The sequence below is a fragment of the Heloderma suspectum genome, chromosome 1 (assembly GCF_057233095.1).
Source record: "Heloderma suspectum isolate Gila_16-S chromosome 1, 16-S_ref, whole genome shotgun sequence".
Taxonomy (NCBI): domain Eukaryota; kingdom Metazoa; phylum Chordata; class Lepidosauria; order Squamata; family Helodermatidae; genus Heloderma; species Heloderma suspectum.
In genome coordinates, this window is record NC_139458.1 from 171,216,729 (window position 1) to 171,231,892 (window position 15,164).

Here is a 15,164-nt window from a genome sequence, read left to right on the forward strand (position 1 = left end):
GCAAACAGTGTTTGTTCCTGGAGGAGTCTGAAGAATAACTACTGCATTCAAGGAGAGTAGCAGGGGATGAGGAACAGCTGAGCATGATGATGTCACATCATGCTTTTTTTTACTTGACCTTACCAGAAACTAGGGATATCACGGGAGTCCAAGAGGGGAGGGGAGGTTAGTGGACTCCCCCCTGCTTGGCCTCCCAGCCCCCACTCGCCGCGCCAATGTGCACTTACTGGGCCAATCACCAAGAGCTGTGCAGTCCATGAGCTCCTGGTGGCCGCCCGTCCCTCACCAAACCACCATTTTGTGAAAAAATGCCAGCTTGGGTTTTTCTGTAAAAGTAATGTTGTGTAAATGGCAGCTTGCTGGGTGCTCGCCAGGCCATCCACCAGCAGCTTGAGCAGCAGTGGTTCGGTGAGCACCTGGTGAGGACAGACCGTGAGCACCCGGTGAGTCTGTCCATCCCTACCAGAAGCAGGATCGCAGCAGCCATACATTCCTCACAACTAGGCCCTAGAGATGAAATTCTGATTGGCCTCTTTCTACAGCCCCTTCACATATTACTTGTATGAAAGGGCCATTCTTAGTAAATAGGGACTGTGGGCCCACAGCTCTGGTTCCATTCCCAAAAAGTTGTGGCTCCCCTCTCCTCACCAATCACACATTAGAATAGACGCCTGAGGTAGGAAAGCCTATGTATTTATTATCATTCTTGTTGCTAAATAAAATCTCTACATGCATAGACCTCTTTAGCCCTATTCAGGCATTCCTAAAGTGGGTTTAGTAACATGCAAGGAGAGAAAGCGCACCAGCCCCACCCCTTCCACTGTCACATTCATCACCGTCTATTCATGGAGAGCAAATGTCTGAAGAAGAAAGCTTCCTGTATCCAGCATTCTTAACCACATGGAGACTCTCCATGGATATAGGAGGCTCCCCAGATAGTCACCCTCCAGGAGTACAGGGCAACAAATGCAACAGCAGAGAGGGCAGGGCTAGTGTGTTCCCTCTCCTTGCATGTGACCTATACCCACTTTAGAAACATCTGAATAGGGCTTCTGTGTGTAGTCTTTCCCAGATAATGATACCCTGATCACACAGTGTTTCAGGACCCAAGGAGGTCTCTGTGGGCAGAGGCCCACATGCAGAGGCCTCCCTGCCTCAGACTTCCGCACTATGCATGGACAGTGGGGAAAGGACATGGGGGAGATGTGCTTCACGGAGGCACAGCCCAGCAGCCACTTTCTTCCTGCATTGACCCTTCACATGAGTAATACATGAAGGCGGTTTACCTCATAGAGATATCATATCATTTAGGTTTCCAATCTATGCCCATACTTTAGCTTTTTATCCACTCCCTCCCCAGCCCCTCAGAAGCCTAAACAATGTGATATACTGATATTATTTTTATACAGACTTTTAAGGTAGTGTCTTTGTAATAAATTCTATAAGAGAAGTATTCTAGTTGCATTTAATTTCTATTCTATCCCATAGTATGCCAGTACCAACCTTTCCACATCCAGTTTCCAAAACTGTGAGCTTGGGTGGTCTTCTTCTTCTTCTTCTTCTTCTTCTTCTTCTTCTTCTTCTTCTTCTTCTTCTAATAACAGAGTTTGTGAATTTGCACAAATATCCCTGATGCAGTGTGTCAAAAGCAGAGAGCTAGGAATCTTGGGATGTGGTTGTCATAGTAGATTTAGATTCCTGAGCCAACCAGGCACTGGGAAAAGAGTGTACAAGGCAGATGAAAAGAATCCCATCCACCACAGGCCTATTCATGGGGGGGGGGTGATACTGCACCCCATTGGTCCTGCATCTGACCCCATCATGCTGGACCCACCTTTTTGACATCTACACATTGACTGGGACATGTGAAAAGGAATGCCTACACATGTAGAGATGTACTCGTGTAGGTGCTGCCTTTATCAGGATGCCATTACAAAGGGGTCCAGATGACATGGCATGCCTACGTGCACACAACTGAAGGTGCCTAAGCGCTTCTTTTCACACATCCTGCTTCACACACTGATCTCATGGGGTGGAGCCAGCACAGGGCTGGCCCCAGGGGAATATTGTCCCACCCCTCCGTATGTATTATCATTTTTATTTTTTACATTTATATCCTGCCTATTTTCCTCCTTAAGGACCCCAAGGTGGCTTACATATTCCTCCTCTTCTCCATTTTATCCTCACAACAAGAACCCTGTGAGGTAGGTTGGGCTGAGAGTCTATGACTGGCCCAAAATCACCCAGTGAGCTTCATGGCTGAGTGGGGACTAGAACCTGCCCTCCCAACTCCCAGTCCAGCATGCTAGCCATTACACCACACGGGCTCTCCATAGGATATGTATATACCATGCAGGAAGAGGGATATAATGTCCTTCCTTCTCACATACTTGTTCCTGAACTTCTGACTTTAGACTAAGGCATGACACTTAGGACCATGCCCTATGAATGTTGAGTAATTATTTCTCCCATTTTTTATCCCAGTCTTCCTCCACAATGTCCATGTGCAAATATGGAAATAGGTATGTACTGAACAAACCCAATCCTTTCCTGTCCTGTCCTGTCCTGTCCTTTCAAAGCTGAGATGCCTGGCTCTGCCCATAATATAATCAGAAAGCCAATATGTCCATGATCACACTTATGACCTTCACGAGCAGAGCTGATGAAATATATATAATTTTATTTTAAGAAAAGAAAGGTGTTTGACAGACAAATTCTGCTGCTGTTAATTTCCACAGTGAATGATACTTTCCTCAATGCTGCCACAGCACCTGCTGCTAAGTACAAAGATGATTAGTCACAAACTAACCCACTACAGAATTATTATCAGTATATATTTGCGTGATGAAGAACTAATGGGAATTATGCAGATTGCATTTCCTTCCCTGCTGAAGGCAACCAACCTTCACCATCAATAGCAAACTGAAAACAGAGCTCAGCTGTGGAAGAATAACACAGGAAGAGGGCTTCTTCCTCCTTTTATTATTATTATTATTATCATCATCGTCACCATCATCACCATCATGTCTCCAAATACCTACTGTTGATTATTCCGAGGCTTTAAGACGCATGTTTCTTTTTCGTGTAATTATATGACAAGAAATCCAAGTATCATTTTTAAAAGCTTAACAATTTCCAGAGCATGCTAACAGAGTTAAATAGAAAGTAGCCCCACTGCTTTAATGTAGCATCTCGAGCCGTTGCACATCAAAGTGGCTTTTTATAACTCTACCAGTATGCAGTGCAAACCAGTAGCAATTGGCCTCCATAATCACATTAGGAAAGTGGCTTTGAATGTTTTCTCTGTAGTGGAAGTATTAAAACCTGATTTTACTCAATGGAAGTTTATTTCAGCTTTCGTCTCGATAGACCCTCTGGCTATTCCTTTGCATGTCTCGGTGAAATTACACAGTGGAACTGACTGTCCTGTGAGAAAAAGGCCCACACCATGATGTGCTTTGCACCACTGACTGGGAGAGGGAAGCCCTTATTCCATGATTGTGACTCTGAGCCATTAGCCATTACTGACTGTGGCAGCTGGTTGACGCTCTATGAGCATACATGGAAGGGACCATCCCAGCCCATAGCCGCTTCTTTATGTTGATGTATTCTGCTGGATTACAGCCTATTCCCCCAATTAAGATATTGCTAGGGATGTGCAAATTGGTCATTGGATTATTTCCAGCCTGTGCCATTTTACAGTGTGTTCATTCATATGTGCATTCCATTCCATTCCCATGTTAATCTGCACATTTTCTTTAATAAAAGAAAACTGAACAAAAATGCACATTTAAATATGTATTTCTAAACAGATTTTTCTCTAAAATATATGCATGTATAAGCATATTTTCTCTCCAAACATGCATTTCCAAAATGTATCGTGGTACTTCTATGTTGTTTTTATTTTATTTTAATTTTGGAGCCAAGACCCACATTGGAGTCTTTGGGATTTGCAAAGACTGCACCAGCATTGCATTGTTAGGCTGGGGCTGGGAAGGGAGCTGTAATAACCCTTTGGATTCTGAGGGTTAGCATAAAGGTACTAATACCTTCCTTCCTGTAGTGTAAATTGTTTTCATAAGAAATTGATAGAGATTGCCTCCTGGCAAATGCTAGAATTCTAACTAATGGCAAATTCAGGGGTTTGGCTGGAAATGTGGGGATAACACAGAGAAGACTGAGTTAGGGCCTAACGACACATGACACCAATTAGCAATCATGCCATTGGTGTTTGCTTTAAATTAAATACTAGAGGGTGATAGTCAATGGGAAAGGAGCATCTGAGCCTTCCCTCCCCTGCTACAGTTTTAGTAGAACTGCCTCTCCCCTGGCAAAATGATTAAAACTCCCATTGGCACCAATGATTATCCACCCCTTCTGCCCATTCACATGGTATTTATTTTTGTAAAAAAAAAAAAAAGGTTTCTAATGATATAGTTAACGTCATATGTAGTTAGGAACTTATGGAAAGCCATCACCTCTGTTTCATCACTAGAGATCTAGAGCTGTCCAGAATTAATAATAAGCCTTCGTTCCTCGCAGGAGTAGGGTGGCCACTTGTGAATTTCCAAAAAAGAAAACATGCCTTACTAAAAAAGGGGACAAAAGAGGATTTGCATAGAATTTGCATATGCTAATTTAGATATATACCCGCAAATTCAGAAAGTATAATCATAATTTAAATAGAAATACAGTGCATCTCACCATATTGTGGAGAAGACCGTGACCAGGTGACCTGTGTGCCTTGCTCAGTCCAGGTGCTGTGCATGGACAACTTCGAGGCCCAGTTCTTCTCTCTGACGCTTCTTTATCTTTATACCAGGCTTGACTGGACAGCCCTTCAAATAGAGGATGGCTTCAAAATAGACAGTCCTCTTGAAGCCCTTCAAATACCAGACTGTCCTCTGTAAAAGAGGTCACATGGCCACCCTATGAGGTACCAACCAATACCCCCGACCCCATGGCTCCTCAGCACCACTTCAGCAGCACCACAACTACAGAAGGCCATGTGCTGGCAGTGCATCTCAAAATATTTTGGCCTCATAATATGCATAAGAGGAAGCACCCTAAAAGAAAGGTTCTTTCACAAAGGATTGCATAGGTGTTGATCTGTGCATACAATGTATACTTTTCATCCATTTGACAGGCTAAGTAGAATTATATGGTGCCATAACTGATGCTCCATAAAGTAGAATCCACTTGAATACAAGTGTTTAATATTTCAGGCTAGAAAAAAACAACAACAACATGGGGAAAAAAAACAACTAACTCTATGAGGGAGAAATACTGAAATCTGCATTTAATCAGCTTGGTTACATAGGATGTCTTGGCTTGATTTGAATCAAAATAAGTGCTTGAAATAACTTGTTTTAGCAAGACCGCTTTTCAAATACTCAAAAGCTCTACTCTCATTGCAAAGGGGAAAGACATATGATTTAAATATACCCTTTGTGAAAGCTGACCTGGGATTTTGTTAAGTTGGATCCATGTAAATATCTGTATCAAAACTGGCTGTGTTTCATTACAGTCAGTACATTTTTGACTGTATATTTCATTTACAAGTTAAAATAATAATAATAATAATTTACACAAGCAATTCCAGGATCCACAGAAGCTGCAGATCTCTTTGCATAGTCTAAATATACAGAATAGTTATGGGAAGAAGAATCAACTGCCTGTTTGATTAATTGCCTCAGTCACATATTAAAAACTTTTGCTTCTTATCCCATTAAAAGTAACACTAACGAGCGATGGCTGTGACCTTCAAGTGGAAAGGCACATGCGCCTCAACCCCTTCAATATTTACCACCCAAATTTAATCTTTATAATGGAAGCCTTAAAAGGAATCTGATAGAAAATACTAAGAGCTGCTCCAAAACTAAAACACTTAGAGAAGATGTTGATTAATGCCTTGTGATTAATCAATTGATTAATATAGTTTTCAATACCGATGTTAGGACACTGTCTACTTTAATCAACCATTCTGAAAACAGAAAAGACAAATGATCTATTTTTGTGTCAATTTCCCCCCCCCCCAAAAAAAGGCCTGTTTTAGCAGTTATGTAAATTATGACATCAACCCTACTTAGTATGCCTAAATTTTCCCCATACATTAAAAACCTTTAAGCATCGGAACTATTAATTAAATAATTGTCACCCCTTTTGGCAGGACTTCTTTAAAGCTAATGAGAGAGAGGGGGGGGGATTTAACCAAATGTGTGCACTTTACTTTTAAAAGAAATTGTTTCAGCATTATACTATAATCCATATTTAAAGCCCTCCCAATATTTTTGTTTAACTCTGAGGCAGCTTCTAATTTGTGATTATGCTCTCCACCATACTAAAACTGAAATCTTTATTTCAGTCAAAAATAATCACCCTGTAATTACCATGACAAACTGCCCAGGCTGTATCATTGTGGCCATTTCGACTAATGATATTGTATTATAATGCCTAGCAATAGACTTCAAATGGAAAATATAATTATGTGCATTAGTTTGTCTAAGCATTTATAAGATCACATATCCATCAGTTATCAGGCTTCATAAAAAAAACTATACATCACTGTCACTGCTAGTTTTGTTACTGGAAATGTGGGCCTTTATAAACTGAGCTGAAGATGGGAGTTTTAAATTTCACTTCTTGTGGATCCCAAAATGACCACAGAAGCCAAATTCTTATAAAATGATTTTTTTTTTTTTATTGCTGGTGTGTGCCAACAAATATTTTGCTTCTGCTCTTAAATGTTTATCCTAAATCTTCTTTCCCATTATTTTAAATCCACTGTTTCTCATCTTGTCCTCAATGAACATGGCAAACATTATTCTCTTTATTTACCCCTTTTATTTAGCCTGCAAAGTCCCATGGCATGGCTTAGTTTCAAGGCAGCTGGGGTGAGCAAAGGCAGAGAGAGCCTGAGTATAACCAGTAGCTGACTACATTGTCTCTCCTTGGATTTAAGTGTCAGTCAGCAATAAGGAGAGACAGTCATTCTCAAGTTGAACAGGCAGAGGGCTAGTTGGCTAGTTGTGGGAGGCAAAGCAGAGCAGGAAATGAACAGGTAGAGATGCACAATAGCAAGGAAGTGTATTAGTTAATCAGTGAAGAGCAGTTATGGGCAATCTTATAGCAGCTTGGTCTTTACTCAAGAGACACGTTGCTCAAACAAGGCCACAGTCAGAGGCTATGTACAGTCTGGTGGAGCCTCATGGCCTCTCGTGCCACTGTTGGTAACCAGCTGCCCAGAAACACATGGTTGGCACCTAAGTGCAGTGAATCACTGGATTTCTGCTGGATTTCCAGTAAGTAAGGCACTTGGGCCTCACTGCCAGAGCACCTAGTTCAAGAGGTCTTGGTGCTAAGGCTTATTTATTTAATAGTTATCCCACTCTTCTACCAAGAAGGGCAATGTGCACAGTTTTTCCACCTCCCTGTTTTATCCTTATAACAATCCTGTGAAGTAGTCTAGAGTGAGAAAGTATAACTGGCCCCCCAACACCCAGTGAGCTTCATGCTGAGCAAGAGTTTGAACCTGAACTCTCGGAGAGTGTACACATTTCTTAAGTATGTCATGCGATCTGTCTCAGTCATACTTGACTGAGTATAGTCAACACCCCCTGGATAAATCTGCACTCAGTTCTATTGAGCAGGACACACATAAGAGATTTTCTCCAGAATTTTGAGACTGGTGCTGGAATTTCACAGCGATCTGAGGAATGTTCATTGCATGTGGCAGATAAATGGTGGTGCATCGCATGATGGGATGTGCTGAATTCATGCTGGAGTAGAGCGGGGTGGAGAACCTTTGGCATTCCAGATGTTGTTAGACTCCAACTTTCATCATCCCTGACCATTGGCCATGCTGGCTGGGGCTGGAGAGAACTGGCATCCAACAACATCTGGAAGGCCATAGGTTCCCCACCCCTGGAATAGAGGTTCAGTTTTGATCTGAACAGTGATAGTGTTCAAATCAGAACCATTTTACAAGATTACAAGTAATGCTGAAGCTGCATATCTAAAAGGAACTCTGTCAAAATAGGCCTACCAAAATTCCAGCTTGCCCTGGAAATAGTGATTTCAGGAACACAGCCAAATACAAGTTAGTTTGACATGAACCTTTAAAGAGTTAAAGCATAATCAGAACATCATGGAGCTATGCTTCTTTCTTCTTGTACACATAACTGCTAAGAGAGGGGAGAGAAGAGAAAGATTATTTCTTATCACTGCAATGAAACATGGAAATTAAGTCAATCTGTACATTGCCTCCAGCCTATTCACTTAATGTTAGATGCCATCGTCTTTTATATCATCTGAAAGAAATGTTCTGAGGGATAATAGTGAATTTTTCATCTCTCTTAGTCTTTAAATCATGACTGGTCGTCTTGCACTGAAAGGTGTGTTATAGTTCAAGTACAGGCCACTCTATAATTTTATGAAAACCATAGGTTATTAATTTAGATCCTTGCCCACATGATTGTGAAGGCCCCATCATGGATGGGCAAAAATACATAAAAACGAAATTATTACATCTATGAAAGAGGTAAGACATAAGAAGTAAGAACATAAGAAGGGCCCTGCTGGATCTAAGGGTCCATCTAGTCCAGTGTTCTGTTCACACAGTGGCCAACCAGCTGTCAGCTGGAAAGCCACAAGAAGGACAGAAGTGCAACAGCACCCTACCACCCATGTTCTCCAGCAACTGGTGTACATAGACCTCAATATTTGACGGAGCGCCTCTCCCTATATATGCCTGCCCAAGGACTGAGATCTGTTGGAGGGGCCCTCCTCTCCATCCCACCAGTGTGAGACATCCACTATGGTGGGACATGGAAAAGGGCCTTCTTTGCTGTGGCACCCCAGTTGTGGAAGTCCCCCCCCCTTGGAGGCCCGATTGGTGCAGAAAATGGTTTCATTTCGGCGCCAAGTAAAATCATAGTTTTTTACCAAAGCCTTTGTGGGCTAAATGCATTCCCTAAAGTAACACACTGTTTTAATTGTTTTATTGTTTTAGATTTTAATTTCTATTAGCTTGTTTAATGGTTTAATGTGTTTTTAGCTGTTTACATTATTTATTGTTTTATATGTGTTTACACTAATTTTATCTGTATGCCGCCCTGAGATCTTAATGATACAGGGCAGGATACAAATGTTTTAAATAAATACAGACAGACAGACAGACAGACAGACAGAATAAGTAGATAGAAAGCTCTTTAAGCAAAAGTGTAATTAATGAATATATGGGAAACATCTGTGCAGATGTATAGGATATCTTTCTATGACATCACGTTGCATTTCAGCAAAATAATATATGCTGTGTAACTATTAGGCAGAATGCAAGCAAACACATGTTCTTTAGAAACTTTTGAATAGAGGTGACATTTGAAATTCATCAGTATTTCATCATGCTAATTCAATGTTGTTTGTGAAACTCAGTCTTGGGAAGTACTTCTAAAAAAACCCACCTCTAAATCTCAAGTCGCCTTAGAAATTATGTGTGTTGGATTGGGTTCAAATCTTCAGTCTGCCTATCTCTTTAGAAAGAGGGCAAGATACATATAGGATATGCAATTAATTCTTGTTGATATATATTAAGACAACAATTTGCCAGATCACTGATTTGCCAAATTCTATATGTTTTCTCTCTCATAAATTTTTAAATCTAACAGCACCCATAATTAGGTATGTTGAGGGAAACATCTCAAATTATAATTTAAATTTGAATTCCTTTTCAGTCAAATTTGAGCAAGGGGAAATTACTTGAAGAATTTTTTTTCCCAAATTCGTTTCATCTCCACTTTTCTATTGCTGGCACCTTACACATATGTCTATGTTTTCAGCTCTAGAGTTGAGCAATATTGCTTATTGTATTTTGGTGCCAGTATAGATTTAAGCAGTCCAAACAAGACTGTGTATTTGAACTGACAGAGAGTAAATTATTTGTATCTGGCATAACTGATGGTTGTGTCAGAACCTTGGCATGAAATTCATTGGAAAACATATTCTTATGAATGCCTATTCAAACATGCCCAGCATTTATTATCATGGGATACAGCCAGCTCCATGCCAGAATAAGACTAGAATTATTATTTTTTATATCAATATTCCTCTCCATGAAGATAAAACAACCAAGCATGTACCTGATAGATGCCAACTCAGATAATGGCCTTTGACACAGGATAAAAGATCTGTTTTGGGGGGGAGAGCTTATCAAAAGGGCATTTAAAAAAAAGAAATAAAATTGCATTTCTAAAATGTTTGGGCACTTAAGTATATTAGAATTGTAGATCCAATTAAAAGGAGCAGAGTAGCAGGGTGGCAGAGTAGCAAGAATTTTGTCTCAGACCCTGGAAAGTAAGATGGCCATGTGTTTTGCTTTTAGAGAGGCCAGAAGTCTATTTGAGGGGCTGTCAGAGAGGACCGTTCTCTATTTGAGGGCACCCTCTTCTTGAGAGGTTGTCCGGTGCAACTGAAATTTAAAGATAACCTTAAGAAGGCAGAGTAGGGGTAGCCCATCAACAGTTAGCAACTGGACAGCTGACTGAGCAGGCACACAGGTCACCTGGTCACAGTCTTCCCCTCTATGGGGAAATATGTTGCATTTCTGTTTATACTATAGTAATTATTTCAGCATTTGCATTCATACATATAAACCAGCATGTGCAATAGCTCTATAAATCTGTATCCCTTTTTGCAGGGTCAGGGTGTGGTGGGGGGAGTGATGCTTTTTCTCATTTTTGGCAACACCTAAGTGGCCATCCTGTGAGAGACTCCCTTTGAGTTCTGGCCCACTATTTGGGCAAAAACAATGGAGAAAAGAATACAAACGGATGAGGTTTGTCTGTCCTAGTATATTGACTACAAGATAAGTCCCTGAAGAAGGAAATCAATATTTCCAAAACGCGTCAGGCCAGTATAAAAGAACTATAATAAACCTTTTTCTATAGGCACCTGGGATTTCTCCATTTTCTTTTCTCCATTGTTTTTTTCCTGAACACGTGCCTCCCCTCCTCTTTTTATCCACTCCTTGGGCAACTTGCTCATTATGAAGGGTAGATGGCTACACTGCATATTCAAGAAAGGAAGGATAGGCAGGTTGCCGAGGCAAATGAGAACCTCTATAAAGAAGACCCACGCTTGGCTTTACAAGGGCCTCCTATATGTTAGCTTTATTTCTCCTCTTAGTGAGTCATGATCATTTTCTCTTCTTTCCACCCAACAAGCCTGAAGTGATGCAAGCAAATCACACACATGCTCATGCATCACCCACGCACACATTTGACCGGGAGCGTGGACCATGCAATTTCTTCAGGAACTTTGCCCAGCTGCCCTTTGCAAACTCGTATCAATATGTTTTCTACAATCTCCACAAATAGATCCACAGATGTTTCCCATGTTTGGATATGTTTAGCTTTCTGACTAAATGTTTAATTGAAACTCCACCGAGTCATTTAGTGAATCTGTTGGGCGATACCCACCCATTGGCCCTGTCCAGAAATGATGCCTTATTTTGGCTAAGAACTTCTTGTTAAGTAGACAATTTTGAAAAATGGCAGTGCATATCTAAGAACAAGATTTTCTTATTCTAGAGGGCAACTGTTTATGTGACATTCCCACAATCAGAATAAATTGTATTCCCAGACAAATGCAATAGAGATGCTGAATGAAATCTCATACAGTCGGGAAGATAAAATTAACATGCTGATGGTATTTTAATGTTTCAATATAATCAAAGGAGCATGGATCATGCATCCTCCAGTTCCAGTGTCATTCTCTCCTTTAATCTTTTGCATATGCAAAAAAGGAAGGAATAAATGGAAAGAAAAATGGGCTCGCCTTGACAATACATTTCAAATGCTACTGAAGGAATGCAAGTAGCATATTAGAAATTTCTACTCATGGCCTAAACACAATTACTTGTGTGACAATGCAGGTACAGCCTGACAGATTTACTAAATCACTAGATAGAGTTTCACTTAAATCTGTAGTGAGAAAAATAAACATATATGAATCCGGGAAAGAGCTGTGGATCTATTTCTGGGGACTGTGGAGAACATATGAAATACAGTTTTGCAAAGTACAGCAGGACAAGATGCTAAACCTCTCTGCACATGCCCAGAATGCATTGTAGAATCCATTCCAGGTCCGACATTCCACTCCAGAGTCTTCATGGAGTGGAATGATTTACTTTTGTTCTCTGCCAAAACAGTGTGGAGTGGAACTGAGTGTTCCTCCCATCCCTTTTGCAGCCAAATTTTGTCAAACTGCCATAATGATTGTCAGTGTTTTCAAACAATGTATCTACTTTGCACTGTGCCTGAGGCAGTAAAGCCTCCTCACACAACAATTTGGTGAGCTGGTGTGCTGGCATGGAATGTTCACCGCCATTCCAACTTGTCAGGAAACAGAGTTGTCAAAATGTTTTACAGTATAGCTTCTGTGAAAGGGGAAGTCAGTTTTGCTGGGATTAAAATAGCCCTAAGAACAGGGAAGGAATAGCTTTGTGGGGGTCAGGAAGCCCAGAAACAACTGCTGAAGGAGGAGTGCAGTGTACACAGTGGACTGACAATCGGGAACCTGAGGAAAAAAAAGATGTATGAATCTAAGTATTTTGTGACTTGAGTAAATAATAAGGACAATTCTGCATATTCCAATGGAATTGCTCCATTCTGGGAATGTGTTGTACTTATATAAGCATAGAAAGATAGTTTTCACCATGGGGGAATTGTGACATCATCCCATCATCCAAGGCGTTTTTTTTCTTAGACAAGGATTAAGGGATTCACTGGCTACCTCACTAATACATTATGTTTGTGGGGGGGAATTATACACTCTTAATTCATTTTTTCTCATCATTACCAACTAAGGATGCTGTTATGTAGACTGGAAAATTTCAGGGAAAATAAAGAGTAAAAAAGATAAAGTTGGCACGTGTATAATTATAATTCACCTACTAAACAAGATTTAACTTAAATGTCTCTCCAAACTAAGTTCCATAGGCAAACTGTGAAAATGGTCAAGACTGAAATTGTAAAGAGTTTCCAAAGTTTGAATATGTGCAGATGTTTGTTTCAGCTCTAGCATATATATACCAAATTATATCAAAGATGGCTGCAGAACCCCAGTGATTCATGGTATCACCGGTAAGCACGGTGATACCATGAATGTATTCAGGCTACATATAATATGATGAAGTACAAATATATGTTTCAGTTCCCCTTTTGGATTCATGTTTCATCTAGCTATGGATCTGACTGGTTGGGGGAAAAGAGATGAATATATATATATATGTATATATGGTGCATACCTCTTTCAATAGGCCATAAACAACGTTTTCTACAAAACCTCAAATTCAGCATTGTCTAACTTTTCTATTCATGACTTTCCAACTTGAAAAACGTTGTCAGTGTACAATTTTTCAAATTCTGTGTTTGTACTTCCACAGGCTGGTATGACTGAGGAATCACAGAAAGCTCAATTATTTTTCACATAAGCTATCTTTCAAAGAAGCCTCACAACACCAGGATGTTACAGGACTACAGTACATTGAGACACTCAAAAACCACTTTGTGCTGCCAGTGTGCTGTGAACAGATTGATGACTTTGAAGACCTCCAGCACAGAGGGCAAAAATTAAGGATCTTCCACGATCCTGCTGAAGTTGGGATGAGGGATGCCTTTTTTCCAACCTTGGTTATTTAATCTGAAAACCCTCACAGATTTTTCTCTAGAAGAATTGGCTTTAAAACATACTATTATAGAAACAAGTTTTTGGCTGTTGTTTTTTTTAAAGAAAGTTGCAAAGTTTAAAATAGGATTCAGCTATATCTTCACTATCTCAGGAAAAACCAGAGCGGCTAATAAATTATGTTGCTTGGGAAGCATAAAAATAATAAGTGCATTAAAGTTTAGCCTGTTGGATAGCTCCACACTGAGGGAAACACAACACAATATGATTTTTAAAGGACTAGAAACACAACATGGATGACATGTATTGTAAGAGTTTGACGAGAGATGGACAACAGGAGACCATCCAGATGTTGTTGGATTATAGCTTCCAGATCCCTGGCCATTGTCCATACTAGCTAGGGCTAATGGATGTTGGAGTACAACAACAACATCTGGAGGGCCACATGTTGCCCATGAATGATTTGGAACTTTATGGCTACATGATCTACATTTCAACCCTTGGATTTAGAACTGTGTGGTCCTGTGTTGTCCATCATGAATGTAGAATAGCTACTGAGGCTCCTGCCTCCAAAAGTGACCCTTATGTCCACAAACTAACTGCTCCAAAAAACTCAGGAGATTCAGTCAGAAAAATAGTGAGGAAGTCAGAGGGGTGGAGGGTAGGGTGCACACCTGTACGTGCCTTAAGCAAACTCGTTGAATCTTCTCTCTCATATGCTTTTCTTCTCTCATGAAATTTTATTTTAATTTGAAATAAAGTTTTTAAAAAGGAAGAAGTCACAATAATATAACAAGATCACTAAAGCAACAAACACATTTGCTAATTATAATTCTTAGCCTATCACCAATATGCTTCTACTGTAAAACAACCTAAATAACCTAGGAATTGCAGTTTTGTAAGTCTTCTGAGACTTTTCCCTAGCCCCTTCATGGAGTTACAATTCCTCATGGAGCTATAAGTGCCTTAGCTGCCATATGTACTATTTCTTTAGATTTAAATTTAAAATTGATTCAGTAAAAAATGATGTTCATGAATTTTGGACACTGCAGTGACTTCACAGGAAGAAGCTGGCTAGCTCTGCTAGATGTTGCTGATGTAATGTGGATAATGCCTCGGTGAGCCATATGATGTGAGTATGCCCTGTGGTGGCTTCTTTTTGGTTTGAAATTATTGCTTGTATTCATTTTGTTTTAGAACAATCTTTGATCATTGTGGATACTCATGCACTTTTAAATAATATTTCTGTGATGTGGGGCCTAACAGATGGACAGCAAAAGTGGATTTTAAGAACCCATGATATTCTGATTAGCAAACTAGAGTGTGCTAGATGCAACAACTATCAGGTGGATCCACAGTTGGTTTAAGAATCGGACTCAAAGAGTGCTTATCAATGGGATCTTCTCAAACTGGGGAGAAGTGATGAGTGGGGTACCTCAGGGTTCAGTCCTGGGCCCAGTGCTCTTCAACATTTTTATTAA